At 42.6% G+C, this 19894-nt stretch overlaps 1 protein-coding gene across 1 annotated transcript in view; it reads right to left on the bottom strand.

Annotated features, from left to right (window-relative positions):
• LOC139411301 (tetraspanin-4-like) overlaps nt 1–14390 on the bottom strand; it is a 110472-nt gene extending 96082 nt beyond the window's left edge. Inside the window, exon 1 of the mRNA XM_071157438.1 lies at nt 14119–14390. The gene's annotated coding sequence lies outside the window, so the exon portion shown is untranslated. The remainder of the gene's footprint in view (nt 1–14118) is intronic.
• Between the last annotated feature and the right edge of the window lie 5504 nt (nt 14391–19894).

The raw sequence follows: 19894 nt of genomic DNA, 5'->3' as shown, positions 1-19894 counted from the left end.
CCACGTTAGATTGCAGTAGATAGTTCAGCAGACGCAACTGTCTCATATTTCTCTCGAATTCACTGGTAATGGTTTCCCAGTCCCCGAGGGCATCGATTCATCCACTTAACCTGGCACCATAAAGAATGAGAACCAATATGCTGTTGTTTGATTACGGTAGCTACTAGCTTAGAGCAAGCCTTTCCTGTAGCACACAGTGTTGCTTCTGAGCTAAGGCCAAACAATAGGACCAATGGCATAGGTCTACACTCTTAGAATATACAATATTTTTGGGGGGTTATCTTGGTTCCTCTGTGGAAAGGGTTCTACTATACATGAAACCCAAAAGGGTTCTACCTGGAACCTAAAAGGGTTATTCTATGGGGACAGCCAAATAACTATTTTAGGTTGTAGATAGCCCCAATCAAACTCACTGCAGGTGAAGCTCAACTGTGGTAAAGCTGGCCTCATCATAGCCAGTTCAAGCTTAGAGACATTGCACATACACAGTTGAAACGGTTAAGTGAGAAATGCAGAGTTCCTCTGAGATTCTCACCATATAGAATTAATAATCATACAAATATAATTAGTAATTCTATTTCTATGGTTCACATCCCCGCTGTGGGAACATAAGAGTTCTGGTGCCATAACCGGGAAATCGTGTTTACTAGTTGAAACACACCGGCTGGTAAGTAATTCATGTTTGAAAATAAATAAATTATATGATAGTCCACTGCATATGCTCCCCCACACTTCCTAACAGACTGACTGGTCGAAACACACGTTTGTTTCGCAGTAGGGGTCTGATAGAAACCAGCCCTAATTATGTTCACTTCAGTTAGCGAGTGATGTTAAATCAATGTGGAATCCCGATTTTATTTGAAAAAGGGAATTTCATATTTTTTTCACCCAACTTTTTACCTAAATCCAATGACATAGTGAAATGTTTTGTTGATTTCACATTGAATTCACATTAGTTGACAACTCATGTCACGCGGGACTAGGTGGGTGAGGAAGGAATCAGGCGCAGAGAGTTCCACTGGGAAAAGGTGCACTTTAATGCGGCACAACACAATAAGCCCAAAACACAAGGCGCGGACAGTAATGTGGACCACCCAAAACACACAGTGCCAGGTCCAGAAACAAGAACACCTCTACCTAATGCACACAAGTAACATAAATACAACCCCGCACAAAACAAGGGGGGTACACGTACTTTAAATAAGGAAGCCCATTAAGCACATACAACAGGACACAGCTGAAACTAATGAGACAAAACAAACAGACAACGAAAAAGGGATCGGTGGCTGCTAGTAGGCCGGTGACGACGACCGCCGAGCACCGCCCGAACAGGCAGGAGAGCCAAATTCGGCGGAATTCGTGACAACTCTGTAAATCAAAACTAGACGTGGAACTGACGTCTGTGCCCAGTGGGTTAAATGTTTATTTAATGTACTAAAATGTTCAGTAAACCAACACCAAAGTTGTTTGCTAAGTAGCAAAGAAATTGAAACTGGTTAACTGTGGCTGTGAACACCTAATTACCCAAATCATAATTACTGTTGAGGACTGTTTGCATGGAGAGAGAGGATGCTAATTAGTAGACCTACACAGAACCGTAGGATAAATTCTAAAATAATAATAATAATAATAATAATAATAATAATAATAATAATAGGATAAAAGTAAAATAGACCAAAGATGTTAAACAGTAGTCCTACACAACAGTGGTGGCTGGGAGAGGTGGGGAGGCTGGCACCTTATTTAAAGAAAATTTGCTACAACAGAATGTTGATAGTCATATGTAAGAATGATGAGAAACCTACAGAGGGCATTTTTACTGTATGCTGGATTTAGGTTTCCCAATTGCCTTATTTGTCTCAGGTCGGTCCATTATTTATTTTTTTTCAATCTGACTTGCTAATGTTCTGGTGACTGGTGAACAGAAATAGCAGGAAAGAAAACTGGAGCAAAAATGAAAGTAGGTGAGAAAAGGGGAGTGTTAAGTAGAACACCTATTTATGATTGGGGAATAAGATAAGAGGGTAATTGGGGGATGAGGGAACCAACTCTAGTAGTTGATGTAATGATAAAATGGTAAAACACTAAATAACTACCAAACACACACACACACAATCCCTCAGTCTAGTCCATTCACACACGCTACCATGTTTCTTTCCAATATTTGGACGAGTTAAAACACTTTCGTTTGACTATCTTACCCACTGGTGGTCAATTTAAACACTGCATGTTCACAGAAACGTTACACTATATCCCAACAGTGTCAAACCTGCTGATGCAGTAAGTCCTTTGTGGCCTCAATCAGCTTTTAAATCAAATAGTCATAACCCCACTGTCACCCAGGAAGTAGACAATGTCAGCGTGAACACCAAATATGTGTCTGTTTCATAAATAAACGTCCCCTGCCTCCCTCTCACAGCATAGGAACGCTTGACAGCCGGCAATGCATTATCCCTAACTGCATCTTCACTCTCTCCAAAGACATCAGGAAGTGTAATTCAACTGCACAAAAACAATGAGTCAGCCCACTACTGCAGGTTAACAATATTGAATCAGGCTAAGGTATTAAATGTTCGGAAAACAATTGGGAACACATACTGTATAACACATAGCAGAGAGAGAGACAGGTAGACAGAGGTAGAGAGAGCGAAAGGTAGACAGAGAGAGTCAGAGTAAGGAGAGAGAACAGGGAGGAATGAGAGATGTTCCCTGGGACTTCACTTCAGCTTTGATCAGGCTCACTCTTTTTTCAAAAACAGAGGGAATACTTGATCTAGGAAAATCTATGACTGTGTGAACTGTGTCACAAACTTCCCCAGAATGTATTTTTGAAATAAAGCAGAGATAGGGGAGGCTTCAGGATTGGACAACACATTCTTCCCGATTTCTGACAGATTTGTTGCCATGGCAACTAAACCCGGCGAGCAAGTAAAACAGTACCTTGTGAACTTCTCAATGAGAGAGCGAGTCACTGTGGACTGTGGCGTGGCAGACCATGCATGCTAATGATATAATGGAGGACCTTGTTAGGGGTGAAGCTAATAGAAGCAAATACATTTACATAAGTTTCCATTTGGTTGATTGATTTGCTGCATTAGTGTGCTAATTTGTTCAACCATGGATCTCTATTTACCTCTCTGAAGACAGCAAATCACCATCTAGCAACTTCACAAGACGAAACCCCAATCCATGACGGGTGATCTGCATGTAGCCTACATGGAGTCCTGTGTGGCTCATTTGGAAAAGCATGGCACTTGCTGAGTTATGATTGTGGGTTTGATTCCCACTGGGGCCACCCATATGAAAATGTACTGTAGACACACCCTGCTATAAGTAATTTGGATAAAAGTGTCTGGTAATTGGCATATATTTCTGTATTTCATTTTCAATGCATTTGCAAAAATGTCTAAAAACATGTTTTCACTTTGTCATTATGGGGTTTTGTGTAAATAGATGAGAAAAATATATATTTTTTTATATATTGTGAATTCAGGCTGTAACAACAAAATATTGAATAAGTCAAGGGGTATGAATACTTTCTGAAGGCACTGTATACCTTACATGCAACCCATGATAAGACTGTAATGTGCATGTTAAAGTCTATTAAACTGAATAGCAGACTCCATTTAACATTCTAGAAAAAACACGTGCAATCAAGTATTATGCGTTTAGCTGACTAAGATCAAGGAATGGTCATGAGAAATGAATATCAAAGCAAGTATTATTTAACACCTTTGTAAAATGAATGGATTCACATACAAGGCATAAATTGTAAGCTACATACAATACTGACATTAACAAAACATCATTCTAGGCATTTACAGTGCATTTGGATAGTATTCAGACCCCTTGATTATTACACATTTTGCTACACTACAGCCTTATTCTAAAATTGATTAAATCGTTTTTTCCCCTGAACAATCTACACACAATATCTCATAATGACAAAGTGAAAACAGCTTTGTAGAAAATTGTTGAAAAAAATTAATTACATTTCCATCAGTATTCAGACCCTTTACTCAGTACTTGGTTGAAGCACCTTTGGCAGCGATTACTGCCTCGAGTCTTCTTGGGTATGACGCTACAAGCTTGGCACACCTGTATTTGGGGAGTTTCTTCCATTCTTCTCTGCAGATCATCTCAAGCTCTGTTAGGTTGGATGGGGAGCATGGCTCCCCACTTAATTTAACAGAGCTTCAGAAAATCTGCAAGGATAAATTTAAGAAAATCCCCAAATCCAGATGTGCAAAGCTGATACAGACATACCCAAAATGACTCAAAGCTGTAATCGCCTAAACGGTGCTTCTACAAAAAACGAATTGGCTGCGCCCCTGCCCAGTCATGTGAAATCCATAGATTAGGGCCTAATTTATTTATTTAAAATTGTCTGGTTTCCCTCTATGAACTGTAACTCAGCAAAATCTTTGAAATTGTTGCATGTCGCGTTTATATTTTTGTTCAGTGTAATATGCTTATACGCTAACTAAGTGTGACAGACACTGGGAACTAATTGAGGATGTAATTACATAAAACACCCTGAACTGAAATGGTTATTTGTTCAATGACGAAGTGTCATATTAGCTGCACTGTGACATTTCGGCGGCATTTATAATATTTGCGAACTGGAGGAGAGCAGCGGGGAGGATGAGGTGAACAGCAGAGTGGAAAATGAGTCTTTAAAAAAGGACTGATTTACATGAAATAAATAGATACTGCAGCAGCCATGTCTAAAATACAGCACTATGCGGCCTGCTGACTATCAAGAGAAGACTCTTCAACAAAGTGGTTGTGGATTGTGCTGACATGCATGAGGTCCCTGGTTCAAGTCCAGCTCCTGGCTCTATCCCCCAAATTCACAACAGCGTGTTAAGCTTTTTCAGTGTTATAATACTTAATGTCATATACTAAAGCACCTTTTCTGCACGAAAGGCCTATACAACATAGCATAAGACCATTATCACAGTATACACAATAACACCATGTCAAACCGATCAGATATACAAGAAAGCTCCTCAGTCAGCTAGCTGCATGTTCATGTGTGACAGAGTTTTACCACAGGAGTATTGAGTTGTGGACTGAATGAAGCCTCCATCTTTACAAGCACTCAATCTCACTACTATGCCAGATTACAGGATATCAAGATTAGCTCTTGATACCCGGTCACTCTCCAGAGGTCGAAATAGCCCCATGTAAACCATCAAAATATGAGTGGGCCTTCTATTGCAGTGTACTTATCTTTAGGGAACTCCCCACAGAATGATTGGCAAGCAATCATTCATTCATGACAGTCTGGACAACAGAGTTTGAAATGCAGTAAAGAGTAAATAAATGTAGTCTCACTGAAATACAAAATAAATATAAATGGGGAGAGAAAAATTGAAAACGAGAGAGAGAGAGACAGAGAAGAGAGAGAGAGTGAAAGAAGAGAGACTGAACAAGAGACAGATGTTATTGTTGCCCAAATGTTAATTGTTGTGTAAAGGGTGTGTGGTGAGACTGAGAGGGAGGAAGAGTGTGGTTGAGGCATTTGGTTTTTCACTCCATTTACTTAACTTCAGCACTCCCACACAATAGTAAACAAACAAAAGACACTTCAAAATAAATCCAACATGACCTTGTTCACATCTGCATCTGATCTTACAACCAACCTGACAAGGGGCACAATGGTACATTTTGTGAAGTGTGTGTATACAGTACAGCCTGTCTAGTGCTAGTTGTACATTTCCCTCTCCCTTTATATTTTAGAAGGCCCTTTAGAAGGCAGCACCTGTATGTACAAATCTTTCCTCCCACTTGTGCCTAAAAGGGCTTCTCTGTGCATTGTCCAGGAATACACACACATACTCACTACACATGCTTTTACCACACAAACAAACGCTCTACAATCTTTAGCCTAGTGGTTAGAGCATTGGGCCAGTAACTGAAAGGTTGCTAGTTCGAATCCCCAAGGTGAAACATCTGTCATTCTACCCTTGAGCAAGGCAGTTAACCCCCCCACAACAACAACTCCCTGGGCACCCAATGTGGAACCCCCCAGCATCTCTCCAATTCAGGGAGGTTGGGTTAAAAGCAGAAGTCAAGTTTTGGTTGGACCTTGTGTGCAACTGACGATAAAAATACATGTATTATTTATTATGACCCATTTCTCTTTCTCCCTCTTACACACACACACACACACACACACACACACACACACTATACAGATCTGGTTTGGCATGTCCACTCTCAGTGGAGCCAGTGTTTGTGATAATTATCCCGGCCCGAATGTTGCCACACCTAGAGGGAGCCACAAGTCGCCTACAAAACTCTCAGGGAAAAAAACACCAGCTGCAGGAGTAAAACCAAAACACTCCCTCTGCCTTCTCCATCCCCCCTTTTTTATCATTCCTGTTTAAACCGTTTTTCAAATACTTTTTAAAACCTTGTCCTTGTTAGTGAACACAACAGAAAAAACATGGCCAAATATCAAAGCCCAAACTTGGGGTATGCCTGTTCCATTTTCTCTCGGCTTGTGCAAGTCAATGTAAACAGTAGGCAACTGAGAAGTTAGAGTTCATCAGTTCATCCGCATTGGACTGTTGAGGTGTGGGCGAGCATATGGAGGAGGCTGTGTCTGTGCTCTCGCTATGTTTACTAAGCTCTGCATTGGCATAACACCAACACGTTCACGTACTGTAAGCATATTGCTGCAATGTACAACAACAAGAAATATATCGATATGAATGATAAGTCACTTTGATTTTATTTTTTTTATTTATTTTTATTTCACCTTTATTTAACCAGGTAGGCTAGTTGAGAACAAGTTCTCATTTGCAACTGCGACCTGGCCAAGATAAGGCATAGCAGTGTGAACAGACAACACAGAGTTACACATGGAGTAAACAATTAACAAGTCAATAACACAGTAGAAAAAAGGGGAGTCTATATATACATTGTGTGCAAAAGGCATGAGAAGGTAGGCAAATAATTACAATTATGCAGATTAACACTGGAGTGATAAATGATCAGATGGTTATGTACAGGTAGAGATATTGGTGTGCAAAATAGCAGAAAAATAAATAAATAAAAACAGTATGGGGATGAGGTAGGTGAAAATGGGTGGGCTATTTACCAATGGACTATGTACAGCTGCAGCGATCGGTTAGCTGCTCAGATAGCAGATGTTTGAAGTTGGTGAGGGAGATAAGTCTCCAACTTCAGCGATTTTTGCAATTCGTTCCAGTCACAGGCAGCAGAGAACTGGAACGAAAGGCGGCCAAATGAGGTGTTGGCTTTAGGGATGATCAGTGAGATACACCTGCTGGAGCGCGTGCTACGGATGGGTGTTGCCATCGTAACCAGTGAACTGAGATAAGGCGGAGCTTTACCTAGCATGGACTTGTAGATGACCTGGAGCCAGTGGGTCTGGCGACGAATATGTAGCGAGGGCCAGCCGACTAGAGCATACAAGTCGCAGTGGTGGGTGGTATAAGGTGCTTTAGTGACAAAACGGATGGCACTGTGATAAACTGCATCCAGTTTGCTGAGTAGAGTGTTGGAAGCAATTTTGTAGATGACATCGCCGAAGTCGAGGATCGGTAGGATAGTCAGTTTTACTAGGGTAAGTTTGGCGGCGTGAGTGAAGGAGGCTTTGTTGCGGAATAGAAAGCCGACTCTTGATTTGATTTTCGATTGGAGATGTTTGATATGGGTCTGGAAGGAGAGTTTACAATCTAGCCAGACACCTAGGTACTTATAGATGTCCACATATTCAAGGTCGGAACCATCCAGGGTGGTGATGCTGGTCAGGCGTGCGGGTGCAGGCAGCCAACGGTTGAAAAGCATGCATTTGGTTTTACTAGCGTTTAAGAGCAGTTGGAGGCCACGGAAGGAGTGCTGTATGGCATTGAAGCTCGTTTGGAGGTTAGATAGCACAGTGTCCAAGGACGGGCCGGAAGTATATAGAATGGTGTCGTCTGCGTAGAGGTGGATCAGGGAATCGCCCGCAGCATGAGAAACATCATTGATATATACAGAGAAAAGAGTCGGCCCGAGAATTGAACCCTGTGGCACCCCCATAGAGACTGCCAGAGGACCGGACAGCATGCCCTCCGATTTGACACACTGAACTCTGTCTGCAAAGTAATTGGTGAACCAGGCAAGGCAGTCATCCGAAAAACCGAGGCTACTGAGTCTGCCGATAAGAATACGGTGATTGACAGAGTCGAAAGCCTTGGCAAGGTCTATGAAGACGGCTGCACAGTACTGTCTTTTATCGATGGCGGTTATGATATCGTTTAGTACCTTGAGCGTGGCTGAGGTACACCCGTGACCGGCTCGGAAACCAGATTGCACAGCGGAGAAGGTACGGTGGGATTCGAGATGGTCAGTGATCTGTTTGTTGACTTGGCTTTCGAAGACCTTAGGCAGGGCAGGATGGATATAGGTCTGTAACAGTTTGGGTCCAGGGTGTCGCCCCCTTTGAAGAGGGGGATGACTGCGGCAGCTTTCCAATCCTTGGGGATCTCAGACGATATGAAAGAGAGGTTGAACAGGCTGGTAATAGGGGTTGCGACAATGGCGGCGGATAGTTTCAGGAATAGAGGGTCCAGATTGTCAAGCCCAGCTGATTTGTACGGGTCCAGGTTTTGCAGCTCTTTCAGAACATCTGCTATCTGGATTTGGGTAAAGGAGAACCTGGAGAGGCTTGGGCGAGTAGCTGCGGGGGGGGGGGGGGAGCTGTTGGCCGAGGTTGGAGTAGCCAGGCGGAAGGCATGGCCAGCCGTTGAGAAATGCTTGTTGAAGTTTTCGATAATCATGGATTTATCGGTGGTGACCGTGTTACCTAGCCTCAGTGCAGTGGGCAGCTGGGAGGAGGTGCTCTTGTTCTCCATGGACTTCACAGTGTCCCAGAACTTTTTGGAGTTGGAGCTACAGGATGCAAACTTCTGCCTGAAGAAGTTGGCTTTAGCTTTCCTGACTGACTGTGTGTATTGGTTCCTGACTTCCCTGAACAGTTGCATATCGCGGGGACTATTCGATGTTAGTGCAGTCCGCCACAGGATGTTTTTGTGCTGGTCGAGGGCAGTCAGGTCTGGAGTGAACCAGGGGCTATATCTGTTCTTAGTTCTGCATTTTTTGAACGGAGCATGCTTATCTAAAATGGTGAGAAAGTTACTTTTAAAGAAAAACCAGGCATCCTCAACTGACGGGATGAGGTCAATGTCCTTCCAGGATACCCGGGCCAGGTCGATTAGAAAGGCCTGCTCACAGAAGTGTTTTAGGGAGCGTTTGACAGTGATGAGGGGTGGTCGTTTGACTGCGGCTCCGTAGCGGATACAGGCAATGAGGCAGTGATCGCTGAGATCCTGGTTGAAGACAGCGGAGGTGTATTTGGAGGGCCAGTTGGTCAGGATGACGTCTATGAGGGTGCCCTTGTTTACAGAGTTAGGGTTGTACCTGGTGGGTTCCTTGATGATTTGAGTGAGATTGAGGGCATCTAGCTTAGATTGTAGGACTGCCGGGGTGTTAAGCATATCCCGGTTTAGGTCACCTAACAGAACAAACTCTGAAGATAGATGGGGGGCGATCAATTCACAAATGGTGTCCAGGGCACAGCTGGGAGCTGAGGGGGGTCGGTAGCAGGCGGCAACAGTGAGAGACTTATTTCTGGAGAGAGTAATTTTCAAAATTAGTAGTTCGAACTGTTTGGGTATGGACCTGGAAAGTATGACATTACTTTGCAGGCTATCTCTGCAGTAGACTGCAACTCCTCCCCCTTTGGCAGTTCTATCTTGACGGAAGATGTTATAGTTGGGTATGGAAATCTCAGAATTTTTGGTGGCCTGGATTCAGACACGGCAAGGACAGCAGGGTTAGCAGAGTGTGCTAGAGCAGTGAGTAAGACAAACTTAGGGAGGAGGCTTCTGATGTTGACATGCATGAAACCAAGGCTTTTTCGATCACAGAAGTCAACAAATGAGGGTGCCTGGGGACATGCAGGGCCTGGGTTTACCTCCACATCACCCGCGGAACAGAGAAGGAGTAGTATGAGGGTGCGGCTGAAGGCTATCAAAACTGGTCGCCTAGGGCGTTGGGGACAGAGAATAAGAGGAGCAGGTTTCTGGGCATGGTAGAATATATTCAGGGCATAATGCGCAAACAGGGGTATGGTGGGGTGCGGGTACAGCGGAGGTAAGCCCAGGCACTGGGTGATGATGAGAGAGGTTGTATCTCTGGACATGCTGGTTGTAATGGGTGAGGTCACCGCATGTGTGGGGGGTGGGACAAAGGAGGTATCAGGGGTATAAAGAGTGGAACTAGGGGCTCCATTGTAAACTAAAACAATGATAACTAACCTGCACAACAGTATACAAGGCATATTGACATTTGAGAGAGACATACAGCGAGGCATACAGTAATCACAGGTGTTGAATTGGGAGAGCTAGCTAAAACAGTAGGTGAGACAACAACAGCTAATCAGCTAGCACAACAACAGCAGATAGAATGGCGATTGACTAGGCAGAGAGGGTCGGATTAACTACACACAGAGCCTGAGTGCGGCTGGGGCCGACAGATAAAACATAAACAAGCAGAATGGATTACCGTGATTAATGGACAGTCCAGCATGCATCAGCTATGTAGCCAAGTGATCAGTGTCCAGGGGGCAGCGGTGGATGGGGCAGGGAAGCTGGACTGGCGAGTGTTATCCAGGTTAGAAAACTAACAATGACTAAATAGCTTGTAGCCAGTTAGCTGGTTAGCTTCTGGAGGTTCTTGAGTGTGTTCTAAAGATGTAAAAATAATAGCGGTTCCGTATCACATTGGGTGAGGCAGGTTACCGGAAGGTATAAACAAATTCAAAATCGAAAAGGGATAGAAAGTAAATATGGGTTCAGTGAGTGTTTGGGACGCGGCGATTCAGACGGTTAGCAGGCCTGTGCTAACAAGCTAACAGTTAGTAGACGGTGCTAAACACGGTAGCAGTTAGCGGACCGGGCTAAACAAGCTAGCAGTTAGCAGGCCGAATTTGCAAGCAAGGAGATAGCAAGGGCTAGAGAGTTAGCCTTTGGGGACGTCGCGATGGGGGGAGTCTGTTTATTCCTCTTCATGCGGTGACATCGATGGACCGGTCGTGGGCCCGGATATTGTAGCCCAGGAGCTCAAAATGTTCCGTTTGCGGTGGGAATCCGGGGATGAAAAATAAAAATAAAAAATAAAAAATAAGTCCGTTATGCTCTGGTTAGAGTCGCGTTGTTCGAACTGGCGAGAGCTTTCCGAGCTAAAGGTTAGCTGATGACCGGTTAGCTGAAGACCGCTAGCAATGTTTTGCTGAAGCTGGTAGTTAGTTGGCTAGCTTCAGTTGAGGGGTTCCAGATCCGAAGTAAATATAAATACTTTAGGAAAAATAGCTACGTTGGGTGAGGCGGGTTGCAGGAGAGTATTTAGAAGAAGTTGAGGTTCAGCAAAGTGTTTTAAAGATATGCGAAGAAAAAAACGAAAACAAACGATATATACAAGGGACACGACACGACAACACGTCCTACTGCTACGCCATCTTGGAAAATGATGGTCCTCAGTTGGTTGTCATGACATACAATGCATTTGGAAAGTATTCAGACCACTTGACTTTTCGGGGCGGCAGGTAGCCCAGTGGTTAGAAGGTTGGGCCAGTAACCGAAAGGTTGCTGGCTCAAATCCCTGAGCTGACAAGGTAAAAATCTGTCGTTCTACCCCTGAACAAGGCAGAACAATGAACCCACTGTTCCCCGGGAGGCCATCATTGTAAATAAGAATTTGTTCTTAACTGACTTGCCTAGTTAAATAAAGGTTATTAAAACATGTATTCAATTGTTTTTTCCCCTCAATCTACACACAATGTCAAAGTAAAAAACATGATTTATTTATTTTTTTAAACATTTTTGTACTTTGTTGAAGCACCTTTGGCAGCGATTACAGCCTTGAGTCTTCTTGGGTATGACGCTACAAGCTCGGCACACCTGTATTTGGGGAGTTTCTCCAATTCTTCTCTGCAGATCCTCTCAAGCTCTGTCAGGTTGGATGGGGAGCGTTGCTGCACAGTCAAGTCCTGGCTGGGCCACTCAAAGACACTGTTGCGAAGCCACTCCTGTGTTGTGTTGTCTTGACCGTGTGCTTAGGGTCGTTGTCCTGTTGGAAGGTGAACCTTTGCCCCAGTCTGAGGTCCTGAGCACTCTGGAGCAGGTTTTCATCAAGGATCTCTCTGTACTTTGCTCCGTTCATCTTTCCCTCAATTCTGCCTAGTCTCCCAATCACTGCCGCTGAAAAAACATCTCCACAGCATGATGCTGCCACCTCTATTCTTCACCGTAGGAATGGTGCCATGTTTCCTCCAGACGTGACGCTTGGCCAAAGAGTTCTATCTTGGTTTCATCAGACCAGAGAATCTTGTTTCTCATGGTCTGAGTCTTTAGGTGCCTTTTGGCAAACTCCAAGCGGGCTGTCATGTGCCTTTTACTGAGGAGTGGCTTCCGTCTGGCCACTCTACCATAAAGGCCTGATTGGTGGAGTGCTGCAAAGATGGTTGTCCTTCTGGAAGGTTTTCCCATATCCACAGAGGAACTCTGGAGCTCTGTCAGAGTGCCCATCGGGTTCTTGGTAACCTCCCTGACCAAGGCCCTTCACCCCCGATTGCTCAATTTGGCCGGACGGCCAGCTCTAGGACAACGTTGAATGATGGAGGCCACTGTTCTTCGGGGTCGTCAATGCTGCAGAAATTATTTTGGTACTCATCCCCAGATCTATGCCGACACAAATCCTGTCTCTGAGCTCCACGGACAATTCCTTTGACGTCATGTCTTGGTTTTTGCTCTGACATGCACTGTCAACTGTGAGACCTTATATAGACAGGTGTGTGCCTTTACAAATCATGTCCAATCAATTGAATTTACCACAGGTGGAATCCAATCAAGTTGTAGAAACATCTCAATGATGATCAATGGAAACAGAATGCACCTGAGCTCAATTTTGCGTTTCATAGCAAAGGGTCTGAATACTTACATAAATAAGGTATTTGTTTTTTTTAAATTTTAATACATTTGCTAAAATGTTTAAAAAACTGTGTTCACTTTATCATTACGGGGTATTGTGTGTAGATTGAGGGGGGAAAAAACATTGAATCAGTTTTAGAATAAGGCTGTAACGTAACAAAATGTGGAAAAAGTCAAGGGGACTGAATACTTTCCGAATTCACTGTAGAGATGGAAGTTAGCACATTTGTAATAGAAAACATCCTACATTCCTATACCAGCCTATAAGACCACATAACGTATTCTTGTCCTATGATGAAATTGTACTGTAGGACTGATCAGCCTGCCTTTATCTGTGGGTATGAGTTGGGCAGTCAGTGGAGCTCAATGTTCCTCTTCCAAAAGAAGGAAAGTCAATACAAGGGAGGGAACAGCTCCAGGAATGCTTGGAATTCTGAAATGTTATTCTCTAGGGAAAGTTTATTTCTGTCTTTTATCTGGAACCAGGGGAAAGTTCCTCTGACACCCTTTCTCGTTCCTCACTCCACAGGTACCCCTTGTATATAGCCTCATTTTCGTTATTTTATTGTGTTACTTTTATTATTTTTTACTTTAGTTTCATAAAACTGCATTGTTCGTTAAGGGCTTGTAAGTAAGCAGTTCACGGTAAGGTCTACACTTGTTGTACTCGGTGTATGTGACAAATAAATTTGATTTTGATTTGAAAAAAACAAAACATGAGGAGAGACATTTGAATCATCACGTGGTTGCTACGGAATTGGATAAATATTGAATTAGTAAATTAGTAACCCTAAGTAGCCTATGTGAAGGAAAGACAGCACTATAATACTAACTCTCCTAAGGGACGTTGGTGTGATTTTGAAGATGTTGTCATGATGATAAGAAATTGCTTGTTTCCATGACCATGTATTCAAAACTCTTCCCAAAAGGTATTACAAGTTGGAGTCATAATAATAAATGGTTATTCTGTGTGTGTGTCAGAAAATAGTTCTGGAAATATACAATTAAAATAGTTTTCACAGCACATTAGCATCAATTAGTATGTTAGCTAGGTCTGTAATCTATAAATTGGCTGAAAATAGCAATATTGCCAGGGGGAATGTAGGCTTACCTCTATTTATATTTTCTCGTCAAAAATGGACCTCCCCGTAGAATACTCGGTGGGTAGGCCAACTTTGAAAGTTCACTCTTTCTCGCTCTCTCTATTTGTCTCTCTCGTGCCTGAGGTTCCCGTTGTAAAACTAGAACCGCTTTCAAATATATCAGTAACCTTACTGTAGTAGCCTACACATTTGAATTCCCGTCGGGCGAACACGTTTATGGAGCTCCGCAATGGTGATGATAGGCACGTTTCAATCAGTTTACATGCGCTCCTTCTCTAGTACAGAAGGTGGCGGTAACACCATTTCTGTTTCCCTGTTTTATTCTTGTTCCCAAATACTTTATACATAAACAAAAATTTCAAAATACTATACAAAAATTACACATATTTGAATTTAACTATCTTATTAAAACATTAACCCTAGTGAATAACAGCAAGAATAACATTTTCCTGAATCATTATATTAAGATTTTTTTCAGAGTGATTACAATTGCACTAGAATAGTTGATTTTTTTTATTATTTCATTGATATTTTTGTATGTTTTAGTATTTTATTGTTAATACCTGCGTTCTGTTTTGAATGATGTAACAATGTCAATTGTTGACCTGGTATTTTAAATAAAAAATATATAAACAAAACATTTACTTCCGGTTTTTGGATTTAACCTCTAAAATAAAAGTCCGCTGTAAAAGCTATGTTTATGATACAGCATCTAATTGGTTCCTGCATTAACGCCCCACATCGAGCACCCATTGGTTCCTGCATGAACACACCGAGAGTGTTTTTCATTTTAGTACGCCAGAATTACATTCATTTCCAATGAAACGCTGCATTTTCCTTGCAACATTCCGTTGCAGAAGCAGTTGCAGTGCGTTCCGGTGTGGTGCATAAATTGGATTGATCGAACGTATGCGTCAAACTGTATGCGTAGACGGCTTGACAGAAATGGTAGCAGAAGGTGAATGTTGAAGCAAATACAATTAAATAAAATTGTATTGGTCACATACACATGGTTAGCAGATGTTATTGCAAGTGTAGCGAAATTTCCGACAGTGCAGCAATATCTAACAAGTAATATCTAACGATTCCACAACAAATACCTAATACACACAAATCTAAGTAAGGAATGGAATAATAATATATACATGTATGGATGAGCAATGTCAGAGTGGCAAAGGCTAATACCCTGACTACACCACTCGCATGTGCGACCGTTGCAAAATAAATTTAGAAATCTATATTATTCAATTATTGCACCTATACTGCTCGCATGCGTCAACGAGCGTCTGCGTTGCCAAGGCCTAAAATAGAAGTCCGTTCTATTTGTGACGCAGATACTGCAAGTCCTGCCTCTCCCATCTGCTCATTGGTTTATAGAAGCAGATATCCACATGCCATCTCCTCATTGGTTATACCCACGTGGGTGATTGAAAGATGAACTGTGTTGTCGGTCGTCGTGGTAATTAACCATATAAGTTCAAAGAATAAAAAGCCTGGAAGGGGGATAGATGACTAGAAATGATTGGGTTGACCGGTTTATGTGTGGATTCATTGTCGGAGTAGAGGACCTTGTGCATTTCAGGTAAAATAACAACTCAATGTTTATATCCCAGGACAAATTAGCCAGCAACAGCATCCTCGCTAAATAGGACAAATTAGCTAGCAAGTGCAAGCTAGCTAGCTAAATTGCCATAAATGTTTAATGCTTTTCGACCTGTCCCCAAATGAATGTAATTGGTTTAGAGTTTGTTTTGATATGTTAAACTGCTTGTCGTGATCGCGTTTGGTTTGGGGGGGGGACAAAATAAATGTATGTACGATGGCGCATGATGGAGCATGTGCACAGCCGGTTTGGGTTCCGTGTAAGATGCAATAGATAGAATACAGTATATACGTATGAGATGAGTAATGCAAGATATGTAAACATTATTAAAGTGGCATTATTAAAGTGACTAGTGTTCAATTTATTGAAGTGGCCCAATGGTTACAAGTCTGTATGTAGGCAGCAGCCTCTCTGTGCTAGTGATGGCTGTTTAACAGTCTGATGGCCTTGAGATAGAAGCTGTTTTTCAATCTCTCGGTCCCAGCTTTGATGCACCTGTACTGTCCTTGCCTTCTGGATGGTAGCGGGATAAACAGGCAGTGGCTTGGGTGGTTGTTGTCCTTGATCATCTTTTTGGCATTCCTGTGACATCGGGTGCTGTAAGTGTCCTGGAGGGCAGAAGGTTTGCCCCCGGTGATGCGTTGTGCAGACCGCACCACCCTCTGGAGAGCCCTGCAGTTGTGGGCAGTGCAGTTGCCGTACCAGGCGGGATACAGCCCGACAGGATGCTCTCAATTGTGCATCTGTAAAAGTTTGTGAGGGTTTTAGTTGACAAGCCAAATTTCTTCAGCCTCCTGAGGTTGCACCTTCTTCACCACACTGTCTGTGTGGGTGGACCATTTCAGTTTGTCAGTGATGTGTACGCCGAGGAACTTTCCACCTTCTCCACTGCTGTCCATCGATGTGTATAGGGGTGTGATGAATGTTGACTAGTCTCTCAAAGCACTTCATGATGACAGAAGTGAGTGCTACAGGGCGATAGTCATTTAGTTCAGTTACCTTTGCATTCTTGGGTACAGGAACAATGGTGGCCATCTTGGAGCATGTGGGGAGAGCAGACTGGGATAGGGAGAGATTGAATATGTCCGTAAACACATCAGCCAGCTGGTCTGCGCATGCTCTGAGGGATGCCGTCTGGGCCTAACACTGACGTCTTGCTTCCTGATAAACTAAACACCTTCTTTGCCCACTTTGAGGATCCTACAGTGCCACCAACGCGGCCCGCTACCAAGGACTGTGGGCGCTCCTTCTCCATGGCCGACATGAGTCCGACATTTAAACGTGGCTGGTTTTCCTTTTGTAGTCCTGATTATCTGTAGACCCTGCCACATACGTCTCGTGTCTGAGCCATTGAATTGCGACTTCACTTTGTCTCTAACCACTAGGCTACCTGGGGCGGCAGGTTAAAAATCAGTTAACCCACTGTTCCTAGGCCATCATAGAAAATAAGAATTGGTTCTTAACTCACTTGCCTAGTTAAATAACGGTAAAATATATACTGACATTTTGCTTGTGGAGGGAATAACTACTCTGTTTGTATTCTGCCATATTCCCAGTCGCCTTGCCATGGTTAAAAGCGGTGGTACGTGCTTTCAGTTTTGTGCGAATGCTGCCATCTATCCACGGTTAGGGTAGGTTTTAATGGCCACAGTGGGTACAACATCTCCTATACACTTCCTTATAAAACTCACTCAGTGAATCAGCGTATACGCCTATATTATTCTCTGAGGCTACCCGGAACATATCCCGTCCGCGTCAGACCAGCGTTGAATAGTCCTTAGCACAGGTACTTCCTGTTTGAGTTTCTGCCTAGAAGAAGGGAGGAGCAAAATGGAGTCATGGTCAGATTTGCCGAATGGGGACAGGGGAGGGCTTTGTATGCATCACGGAAGTTAGTGTAATGATGGTCCAGTGTTTTTCCAGCGCTACAGTCAATATGCTGATAGAATTTAGGTTGCCTTTTCCTCAAATTTGCTTTGTTAAAATCACCAGCTTCAATAAATGCAGCCTCAGGATATATGGTTTCCAGTTTGCATAAAGTCCAGTGAAGTTTCTTAAGGGCCATCATGGTATTGGCTTGAGGCGGAGATATACACAGCTGTGATAATAACCAAAGAAAATTATCTTGGGAGATAATGATAATTTGATTGTGAGGAATTCTAGGTCAGGTGAACAAAAGGACTTGAGTTCCTGTATGTTGTTACAATTACACCATGAGTCATTAATCATGAAACATACACCCCTGCCCTTCTTCCCGGAGAGATGTTTATTCCTGTCAACGCGATGCACTGAGCATATCACTAGAGAGCCATGTTTCCGTGAAACAGAGTATGTTACAATCCCTGATGTCTCTCTGGAAAGCAAACCTTCCCCTGATTTCGTCCAATTTGTTATCTAGGGACTGGACATTAGCAAGTAATATACTCTGACTCCTTTTCCACCGGAGGTGATGTTTTGGGTTTGCCTCTGGAATCAGTTCAAATGCCCTGGGTGGTGCGGACAAAGGATCCGCTCCGGGAAAGTTGTATTCCTGGTCATAGTGCTGGTAAGTTAACATCGCTCTGATATCCAATAGTTTTCCCGGCTGTATGTAATAACACTTAAGATTTTCTGGGCTAACAATGTAAGAAATAATACATAAAAAATGAAATACTGCAAAGTTTCCTAAGGACTAGAAGTGAGGCATCCCTCTATGTCAACACTATTTTCTGTAGCAGAAGTGAAATGTTGAACTTTTGTTGCACACATATCCAGATGCTGCGTTCCATTTTGCGCAATAATGCTCTAGGTGTGATCAAGGCATAATAAAAGCCTACTGGTAAAAAATATACCATTCATATTTTTTTAAATAAATCACTATTTTGATTGTATGATTCTTGTTTATTTACTGGTGCTATTGTTCAAGGATGCAATTTTTAAATGTAATGTTTATGAAAAGTCTTACTGTACTTTTGTTGAATTGCACAAACAAATTGCATTGTACAGGAAAAACAATAGATTGTGTGTCCATGAAACTAGGGTCCAGTCTACTCACTAGAGTCCCTAGAATACAAATCAGATGAGTTTGAACAAAAAACTAGGCCATAGGAAACGTTGCTGGACTTTTACTGTGGTCAAACGGCTTAAAAGCTGCCTGGTCACTATATGGCACAAATATAGCACTGTACGGGAAAAACGGGGAGTACTCAGTAGGGTTTGTAGAATCTATATATGGTTTCACTTCATGGGGCTCTGAATAATACAGTGTGTTGCTGGCCTTTTACTATGCCCATTAGATTGGCCACAATGCAAATCACTTTAGTGGCGGTCAGTGCCGTTTAAAATGAGGGAGGATGATACTTTTTTTTATGAGCTTGGGCTTATTTCTATTACAGCATATTGGATGACTGTCATTCATTTGCCCAGCACAATGTAACATCGATAGGTTTAGGCTACTACATTTTCCATGTACCCGTCATGAGGTTGCTACAACCTAATTTTTCATTCAGCCCATGAATGAAGGTTTACAACGTAGGTACACAGGCCAAGAGAATTTTGAGTAATCAAGGTGACAGACAGTGACACATTCAATACCGCCTTGCACACTCTTGCCTGCATCCAGCTGATCTAGGATGTAATCATTAGTCCAACAGTTGCAAATGAGAGTTCCTATTGGTCTTGGCGGTGCATGGGTAAAATCACTGGGTAAGTCAAGCCACCCCCCACATTACAGCCTATGCTTTGTGACAATTTTGTTGTTTGCTCTATAATCTGTTCATTGATGTGCCTTGGGACCGTGATATACAGTCGGGTCCATAACTATTTGGACACAATTTGCATAATTTGGGCTCTGTACGCCACCACAATGGATTTGAAAGTCAACAATCAAGATGTGCTTTAAATGTAGACTTTCATCTTTAATTTAAGGGTTTTGTCAAAATTATTGTATGAACCGTGTAGGAACTACAACCATTTTTATACATAGCCCCCCAATTTTAGGGCCTCAAAAGTAATTGAACAAACTAACATAATCATAAATTTAATTGTGAGTTTTAATACTTGGTTGCAAGTCCTTTGCAGTCAATGACTGCCTTAAATCTGTAATCCATAGACATCACCAGATGCTGGGTTTCTTCCCTGGTGATGCTCTGCCAGGCCTTTACTGCGGCTGTCTTCAGTTCAAATCAAATTAATAATTTGTT

Source organism: Oncorhynchus clarkii, chromosome 6 (genome assembly GCF_045791955.1).
Source record: "Oncorhynchus clarkii lewisi isolate Uvic-CL-2024 chromosome 6, UVic_Ocla_1.0, whole genome shotgun sequence".
In the NCBI taxonomy this organism is placed as follows: Eukaryota; Metazoa; Chordata; class Actinopteri; order Salmoniformes; family Salmonidae; genus Oncorhynchus; species Oncorhynchus clarkii.
This window is presented reverse-complemented; position numbering and strand designations above follow the sequence as displayed.